The sequence below is a fragment of the Ascaphus truei genome, chromosome 18, assembly GCF_040206685.1.
Source record: "Ascaphus truei isolate aAscTru1 chromosome 18, aAscTru1.hap1, whole genome shotgun sequence".
NCBI lineage: Eukaryota > Metazoa > Chordata > Amphibia > Anura > Ascaphidae > Ascaphus > Ascaphus truei.
The window spans coordinates 29,806,833-29,816,266 of NC_134500.1; positions in this window are offsets into that span (position 1 = coordinate 29,806,833).

Consider the following 9,434-nt stretch of genomic DNA (forward strand, 5'->3'; position numbering starts at 1 on the left):
GGAAGAGAGAGAAGGAAGGAGCATTGAAAGGAGGCAAGAAGGAAAAGCCAAGGATAGGAGATCAGAGCAGAAGAAAGAGAACAGGATAGAAGAGAATGGGGATATTAGAGAGAAGATGTAGGAGAGGAAGACAGAGATGGAATAACTGAGGAAGAGAAGCGTTAGAGAGAAGATAAGAAGGGGAGAAGGAACAGAAGAATGCAGAAGGAAGAAGCAGACTTGGCAGGTCTTTCCCAGCATCTTTTTCTCTTTTCCTTCCCCTTTCCCCATCATGTCTCTCTCTCTTCTCTCCCCATGTCACTCTTTTCTCTCTCTCATGTCTGTCTCTTTCCCCTTTATGCCTGTCTCTTTTCTCCCCCTCCTGCCTCTCTTCTCCCCCTCCTGTCTCTCTTCTCCCCCTCCTGTCTCTCTTCTCCCCCTCCTGTCTCTCCTCTCCACCTCCTGTCTCTCTTCTCCACCTCCTGTCTCTCTTCTCCACCTCCTGTCTCTCTGTCTTTTGTCCCACTCGTGTCAATCTCTATTTTCTCTCCCTCATGTTTGTCTCTTCATAATATTCCTGCCAGTGTCTCTCTTGACAGTTTGAGTTCTCCCTTTCTGTTCCTTGTCTGGCCACCGGGTGTGCTGCTGTTTCTGCCTGCTCTGGGTTTTCCTCTGTTTGTCTCCTCTTGGGTGCTCCTGTCTTCTGTCTCTGCCTGCCTTATAGTTTCCTGTTTCCTGCACCTCTTTACCTTTTGCTTTGTTTGTGTCCAGACTCCTTCTGCCCCTGATCTGTTTCTGTTTTGTTCCTGTAAAGGCCATTGCTACTGAACTAGCTTGCCCCCGTCGGTTTCCTGGTCCCAGTGCTCCCCTGCCCTGTTCCAGCCTTCCTGCTGCCGACCCCTGCCTGGACTCTACGATCCTGCTTGCCGCCTGCCACCGAACCCTGCCCGTGACCCAGATGATCCTTGCCTGCCGCCAACCTCAGCCATGACCCCGAGTCCCATGACAGAGACATGAGGGGGAGGAGATAGAGACATGAAGGGGGAGGAGAGAGAGACAAGGAGGGGAGAAGAGGGAGAGAGACATTGAGGGGAGAAGAGAGAGACATGACGGGGAGAAGAGAGAGACATGAAGGGGAGAAAAGAGAAGGATAGAAACGGGGAGAAGAGAGACGGGAAGGGGAGAAAAGAAGGATAGAGACATGGGTGGAAAAGACATGAAGGGGGGAAGAGACACAAGGGGAAAAGAGAAAGACATGAATGGGAGAAGAGAGAGACTGTCAGTAATATTCTTTCTCCCCTCATGTCTCTCTCTCTCTTCCATTAATGTCTGTGTCTCGTTTCCCCTTGTGTCTCTCTTTCCATCCCCCCCTCATGTCTCTTTTGTTTCCCCCTCATGCCTCTATCCTTTTCTCCCCCTCATATCTCTATCCCTCTCTTTTCTCCCCCTCGTGTCCCTCTCTCTCTCTGCTCCCCCTCATGCCTCTCTTTTCTCCCCCATCATGTATTTCTTTTCCGTCTGATGTATTTCTCTCTTGTACTTCATTTTCTCTGTGTTTCTCTTGATTTGTCTTCTTCCCTGTCATGTCTTTTTTTTTACCCCAATGATTTAACCCTTCCCCTCCCTCTCACCTTACCCAGCCTGTCTCTCAGGCTGCAACCCCAGCCCCGCCCACTGACAGAGGCCCCACCCCTTCCCCTCACCTCTCCCAGGCTGCAACCCCTCTGTCCTTCCTGCTGTATCTCAGGGCCCGCAATGTGCAGGGCTGCAGGGGGCCGGGCCACCTAAACACACTGGACCCGGGGCAGCAGTCCTGGCTATCCCCCCCTGTCGGCGGCCCTGCTTTCCAGTGATCAGAGTACCTTAAAAAAAGAATTGGGTCTGTGTCTGATTCTAAACCTGTTACACACGTGTGTGTGTGTGTGTGTGGGGGGGGGGGGGGGGGGGGGCAAGATTTATGGAATATTTAGGTTCCGAAATAATGAATTCTTATTTCTTTAAAAATGAAGTGCAACTGTAGGTTTTTAAATAACAGAAGTGGTTCTCCTGCCTTGTAAATAATAAAAAGTAGTGGTTCTCTGTATTATCAAACTTTGGTTACTCATTTGACATCACTATTTCCTGCACATTGAATCCTGGTAAAGATTTGTCAGAGAAATGTGTGATCGGGATTAAAAGCAATTTGTAGGGGGCATTGACTTTCTGGCTTCCGGAGGCATCTGAAATAGACTACTCCCCCCCCCCCCCCCCCGGTGTTGGCGTCCTTGCGAGACCCCCCCACCTCTCTCCCCCACAAACACCTCTCTCCTTCCACACTCAATAACCTCCCCTCCCCAAATACACACTAAGCCCCCAATACACACAATAGCCACCCCATCTCCCAATACACGTACTAACCCCCCAATACCATATTAACCCCCCAATACGCATAACAACCCCCTCCACAATACACAATCTACCTCACCCAATAACTAACACACACCAGTCACTTATTGTACAAACCTGTTGCTTGACACATATGCCTAAACTTTTCTGTTCCCTGCTGCCTCCTTCTATTACCACATCCATTACTATAATAAAGGGGAGCTTATTATTTTGCCAATAGCTTAATAACTGTAAAAGCTGTGTATCAAAATAAAAATGACCACCTTTGCCACATAGTCCTGTTTCTACCTATAGCTTTTTTATATATTCTTAGACATTACTGAAGGCTTTTTGCAGAGGGCGAGCAGAAAAAGAGGGGGGGGGGAAAGGGGTCCCCAGAGAACATGAACAAACACCCCCACCCCCCCAAGAACGATATGTGGGGGGAGATAGGACTGCTCTGGTCTGTTTGGAGATGCTCTGCAGAGCTCAGCCATGTGGGGAGGAGAAACAGGCAGGGGAGGGAATGTGCTATGTACTGGCCGAGTACCTGCCAGTAACGTCACACAAAAAGCCCTGCAAATAACAGCTGTTCAGTATTTTGTATGGCAAAATTCTCCTTATTACTCAATTCCTCCGAGTGAAAAGATGCAGAATGTGCCGGAGTTTCTGGTGTAGCGTCTGAAAGCCACAACAGGTCTTAGGCCTCGGTCCCGCTGCGCTCGGTGGCGCGGGCGGCCACACGCGAGTTCCCCACCAGCAGGGGAATCCTGCGGAGCCGGTCCCGGTCCCCCCTGGCTGCACAGCTGACTACACGCTGTGGCGCGTCAGCCGCTATGAGACACAAGAGAATGGTGTTCCCTAGCGTTGACGCGTCACGTGGTGTGGCTGTGAGCCAATGGGGAGGGGAGGCTTCGGGAGGAGGAGAGGCTTCGGGGAGCGGGGAGGAGTGTGGAGTGAAAGCAGCGTGAGTGCCTATCTGTGTGTGTGTCTGAGTGCGTGCGTGCCTGTCTGTGTGTGTGTATGTGTGTGCCTGAGTGCGTGAGTGCCTGCCTCTGTCTGTGTGTGTATGTATGTGTGTGCCTGAGTGCCTGCCTCTGTCTGTGTGTGTGTGTGTGTGTATGTATGTGTGTGCCTGAGTGCCTGCCTCTGTCTGTGTGTGTGTGTGTGTGTGTGTGTGTGTGTGTGTGTGTGTGTGTGTGTGTGTGTGTGTGTGTGTGTGTATGCGTGCCAGCATGTGTGTGTGTGTAGCAGCTCCAGCCCGAGCCCGTGTAGGGAGGGGGGGGAGAGTAGCGGGTCCCTCCGCTCAAGCCACGCCCCCCCTCCCGCTCAAGCCTCCCACTCCCGCCCACCTCCCGCTCAGGCTCCCGCTCCCTACAGACGGCATATCGCAGTCTGTGTATGTCTGCAGTGCGGGCGCGCTGACTCTGGGAGCGGGGCCTTAGCCTAAGTGTGTCTCACATTATATGTCTTGGGAACGTGTTTTGGTGCTTTGTGCGCTGTACGTCAGGGGTGGGCAAATCCAGTCCTCAAGGGCCACCAACGTCAGGTTTTAAGGATATCCCTGCTTCAGCACAGATGGCTCAATCAGTGGCTCAGTCTTTGACTGAGCTACCTGTGCTGAAGCAGGGATATCCTCACTAATCCCCACTAATACTGCGTGATCCGTTACAGGCCCCCGCAGAAAAGCGGAAATCGCAGAAAAGCTGGGTCCTAGCGATTCATGTTCAAATGATGCGCATTGCTTACCTTAAAAAGATATTTTAACATCGGGCACCATTTCAAGTGATCACGCTACGTTATCCAGCGCAGGAAGGGAAAGACCAATTGTGCGCCGACACACTGCTTCCGGTTCTACGGTGGCCCAGAGCAAGTGTATGGTTTCCCCAAAGCAGAGACGTCATCTCAGAGCGTCCCTGACAACCAGAAAGCTTCATATGGCAACTTGCACTGCATCCACAGCGCAACCACAGCGCAACCACAGCGCAACCACAGCGCAACCACAGCGCAACCACAGCACATCCACAGCGCATCCACAGCGCAACCACAGCGCATCCACAGCGCAACCACAGCGCAACCACAGCGCATCCACAGCGCATCCACAGCGCATCCACAGCGCAACCACAGCGCATCCACAGCGCAACCACAGTGGGACCACAGCGCATCCACAGTGCAACCACGGCGCATCCACGGCACTTCCACGGCGCAACCACGGCGCATCCACGGCGCAACCACGGCGCGACCACGACGGGACCACGGCGCGACCACGACGGGCCACGGCACAACCACGTCGCATCCACGGCGGGACCACAGCGCATCCACGGCGTATCCACGGCGTATCCACGGCGCAACCACGGCGCATCCACGGCGCACCCACGGCGCACCCACGGCGCAACCGCGGCGCAACCGCGGCGCATTCACGGCGCAACCATGGCGCATTCACGGCGCATTCACGGCGCATACACGGCACATCCACGGCGCATCCACAGCGCAACCACAGCGGGTAAAAAGGCACAGAGATTGAAGGTACTGTGCAGTAACCCAGGCACAGAGCTTGGTAAATGGGCACAGGGAGGACACAGTAACCCAGGCACAGAGCTGGGTAAGGGGGCACAGGGAGGACACAGTAACCCAGGCACAGAGCTGGGTAAGGGGGCACAGGGAGGACACAGTAACCCAGGCACAGAGCTGGGTAAGGGGGCACAGGGAGGACACAGTAACCCACACACAGAGCTGGGTAAGGGGGCACAGGGAGGACACAGTAACCCAGGCACAGAGCTGGGTAACGGGGCACAGGGAGGACACAGTAACCCAGGCACAGAGCTGGGTAAGGTGTCACAGGGAGGACACAGTAACCCAGGCAGAGAGCTGGGTAAGGGGGCACAGGGAGGACACAGTAACCCAGGCACAGAGCTGGGTAAGGGGGCACAGGGAGGACACAGTAACCCAGGCACAGAGCTTGGTAAATGGGCACAGGGAGGACACAGTAACCCAGGCACAGAGCTGGGTAAAGGGGCACAGGGAGGACACAGTAACCCAGGCACAGAGCTGGGTAAAGGGGCACAGGGAGGACACAGTAACCCAGGCACAGAGCTGGGTAAGGGGGCACAGGGAGGACACAGTAACCCAGGCACAGAGCTTGGTAAATGGGCACAGGGAGGACACAGTAACCCAGGCACAGAGCTGGGTAAAGGGGCACAGGGAGGACACAGTAACCCAGGCACAGAGCTGGGTAAAGGGGCACAAGAAGGACACAGTAACCTGGGTGTAGCCCTTTTTGTGAACCCCTGCACAAGGAACTACTAATGCTGTGTTTTACCTGTGGCTCCAGGAGCTCTAAGCCTCCGCTGTTGGGGAGCCTGGGGTCTTACCCTCTCTTATCATGGTGCAGCGCCTCCACTTACCCAGGATCCCCATTGTAGAGAATCTACCCTGAGTAAGAACATAACAACTGTATTGTGCAACAAGCAACCTTTTACTATGCTACTAACTAAGACGATAATGCATCATTCACATAACATGCATAGAACCCTTATACTTTATAATCAAACATTACATACTGTGGCTCAGCCACACCTTTATAGGGTTAATGTCCGGTACACAGGTGGCTCTGCCACTCTCCCAAGGAGTATGTCCTGCAACTAGTAGTGAATAGTTTACTGGCACCTAGTGCCCCAATTAGTTAGTGGAAGGCGGGATCAGCGCCTGGTGACCGGTGTAGGTGCACTTGATGACTAACAATACCTCCCGGTCACTGCGGTGACCACACCACTTCACAAAGGGTCCGTAGTGTTGCTCCAGCCTTGCGCCGACACTCTGCTCTAATGCGCAGTCTGTTCTCCAGACCAAGATGGCGTCCGCAACTCTTGCGAATGAACCAGCACTAATGGGATGTTTCCCTAAATGCTACGGCCGTCCCTACAAAAGCGGCAGTCTACGGTGACAGGGGTTATGCTCCTGGGGGCTGGGGGAATGTATCTGTCCTAAGCGGAAAGGTCACTGACCCTCCGCTCGCACACACGAGGTTCCGCCACCTTCCTCCTTCTCCTCTCTCACGCGTGTGTCCGCCCATACGCTTCCTGTCTCTTCCCTATCCAGAATCTAACACCCTATTGGCCCCCAGCCTCAGCTGACTCCTCCACAGTTCACAGTTCAGAGTTCAACCCCCAAAGTCCCGCCGGATTGGTTGCCGTTCACGCGCTTTCCTCACGCATGCGCAGCCTTGCTATTCACACAGTGACCTTACTGGCAAAAGAACAGTATGGCGCTCCCTGCATTAGTAACAGCGCGGAACCCACACATATATGTACACATCCTTACATTCTCCCCTCTCCAGAATCCAACGTCCCCGCTGGACTACCTACATATATGAACTTATTTACACAGTACTTCTCCCTTAAATTAGGTTACACATTTCATTAAACAGTACTACCATAGATTGCATTCTATGCCGAGCCCACTGCTGAGCCTCATAATGGGGTGCCCCAAATTGATCGTACGCCATTCTCATGGGAGGCTGACTGGTTCTTTGACTTCGCCGAGGTTGGTCCTCCTCGGCTTCCTCCGCAGAGTATCCAGTTTCAACTGGTGTTTCCATCTCTACCCTTGAGGGGTTTCCAGCATTTGCAAAGTCTCTCTGGGGTGTGAAACATGGGCTTTGTGGATCTAATGACCGACTCATGGGAGTCAGATTGTCAAGTTTCGGGCCAAGGGGCTCTTTACCCGTAGCTCCTTCGGGAGATGCCCCCGCGGCCGGAAGGCCCCTTTGAGAGGTTCCTTCCCTCGGATCCTCAGAGGTGGCAAGTTTTACAGTCTCTAGGCCATCCTCTGGTTTTCCAACTTCTCCATCTATTGGTGTAGTGGGTATTTCCAACTCGTCGTTCCCTACTTGAGGTATGGGAAGCAGGTGATTCCTATGCCACACTTTTACGCGGCCTTCGGAGTCCTTGATCCGATACACGGGAAGGCCAGGCATCTGTGACTCCACCTCGTACACACCTTCTCGCCAACGGTCAGCCAATTTATGTTTCCCGGGGACACCTAAGTTGCGTAGGAGAACCGCATCCCCGGGGTGAATTTCCTTGTGACGCACTTTGTGATCGTAGCGTCTTTTATTCCCCGCATTCAATTTCGCTGTCGTTCTTTCAGCCAATTTATAGGCCTGCTGCAGACTATCCCGTAACCGCTGTACGTATCGGAAGTGCGTTCTGTTGGATACCCCATCGGTAGATATCCGCAGCCGCACATCCACCGGTAATCGGGCTTCTCTTCCGAACATCAGAAAGTACGGGGTATACCCTGTGGACTCATGCCGGGTACAATTATAAGCATGTACCAATGTCTCTACGTGCTTACTCCACTCCGTCTTCTGTGAGCCCGTCAGGGTCCCTAACATATCTAACAAAGTGCGGTTGAACCGTTCGGGCAAAGCATCCCCTTCGGGGTGGTACGGGGTGGTACGTGACTTAGCAATGTTCAGTAGCGTTAGCAATTCCTTTATTAACGTACTCTCAAAGTCCCTGCCCTGATCAGAGTGGAGGCGATTTGGTAAACCATAATGAATGAAATACTTTTCCCACAGGACTCGGGCCACCGTTACGGCCTTCTGATCTTTCGTAGGGAACGCTTGGGCGTACCTGGTGTAGTGGTCAGTGATCACTAATACATTGCTAATGCCCCGACTGTCGGGCTCAATACAGAGAAAATCCATACACACCAAATCCATGGGACCCGAAATTTTCAAGTGCGCCATGGGAGCCGCCCTGGTGGGCAGGGTTTTCCTTTGTAGACAGCGATTACACCTTCGACAATACTGTTCCACGGACTCTCTCATCCTAGGCCAGTAGAATCTATCCTGTAGTAGCCCGAATGTCTTATCAATGCCCAGATGGCCATGGTCATCGTGAAGGGCTCGAAGAACCATATTCCTCAAGCGCTCCGGCAGGAACAGCTGACGCCGATCGGGGTGGTTGTGATATGGGATCACCCGATATAACAAACAATTGTCCATTTCGAACTTTCCAAACTCATTTAACAGGAGTTTCACCAAGCTTTTGGGGGCTTGCTTGAGTATAGAGGGATTATCTTGTTGTACCGCTTGACGGGCCAGCTCCACTACGGGGTCTTGAGTTTGGTAATGCACTAAATCCCTCCACGAGATGATGTTATCTTCCGTAATATTCATCCCTTCTTGACCCTGATAAGCCCGGGGAATGGCTCGCGAGTGACATCCCAGAGAATCAGCAACCCGTAGTTCCGAAAAGGCCACCTGATTATTGACTACTGCAGCTACCGAGCAGAGAGCACGGATTCCGGGGCCCGGGATTTCTTCCCACACTTCTTCATCAGGGGTGGATTGAAGGCCCAGTCGACGGGACAGGGCGTCGGCCCCTATGTTGGTGGGTCCCGGTTTGTATTTGAGATTGAAACTATAGTTGGCCAAGGCAGCCAACCAACGGTGTCCCGTGGCGTCCAATTTGGCGGACATATTTATATAGGTCATGGGGTTATTGTCCGTGCGTACTTCGAACTGTACCCCATACAGGTAGTCGTGCAGCTTGTCCACCACTGCCCATTTTAGGGCCAAGAATTCCAGCTTATGGACCAGGTAGTTCTGCTCGCTGGGTGTCAAGCTTCGGCTCGCATACACCACTGGGCGAAGTCCCGTCTCGTACTTCTGATGCAGGACGGCTCCCAGCCCACTAAGGCTGGCGTCCACATGCAGGACGTATTCACGTTCCGGATCTGCATAGGCCAGGACTGGGGCCTGAGTGAGGCTGGCCTTTAAGTTCAGGAAGGCCTGTTCACATTCCGGGGTCCATTTCTCCCCAAAGGGTGTTTGCGCCGTGACCCCTTTTTGTTCTGTCTCTCCCGGATACATCTTTAGGAGATTGTTCAACAGCTTGGCTTTGCTGGAATAGCCCTCCACGAACCGCCGGTAGTAGCCACAAAATCCCAAGAATGACCGCAACTCTTGGACATTATGGGGCCTAGGCCAATTCACCACAGCCTCTATCTTCCCTGGATCGGTGGACACCCCTTCAGCCGACACGATGTGGCCCACATACGTCACGGAAGACCGACAGAACTTG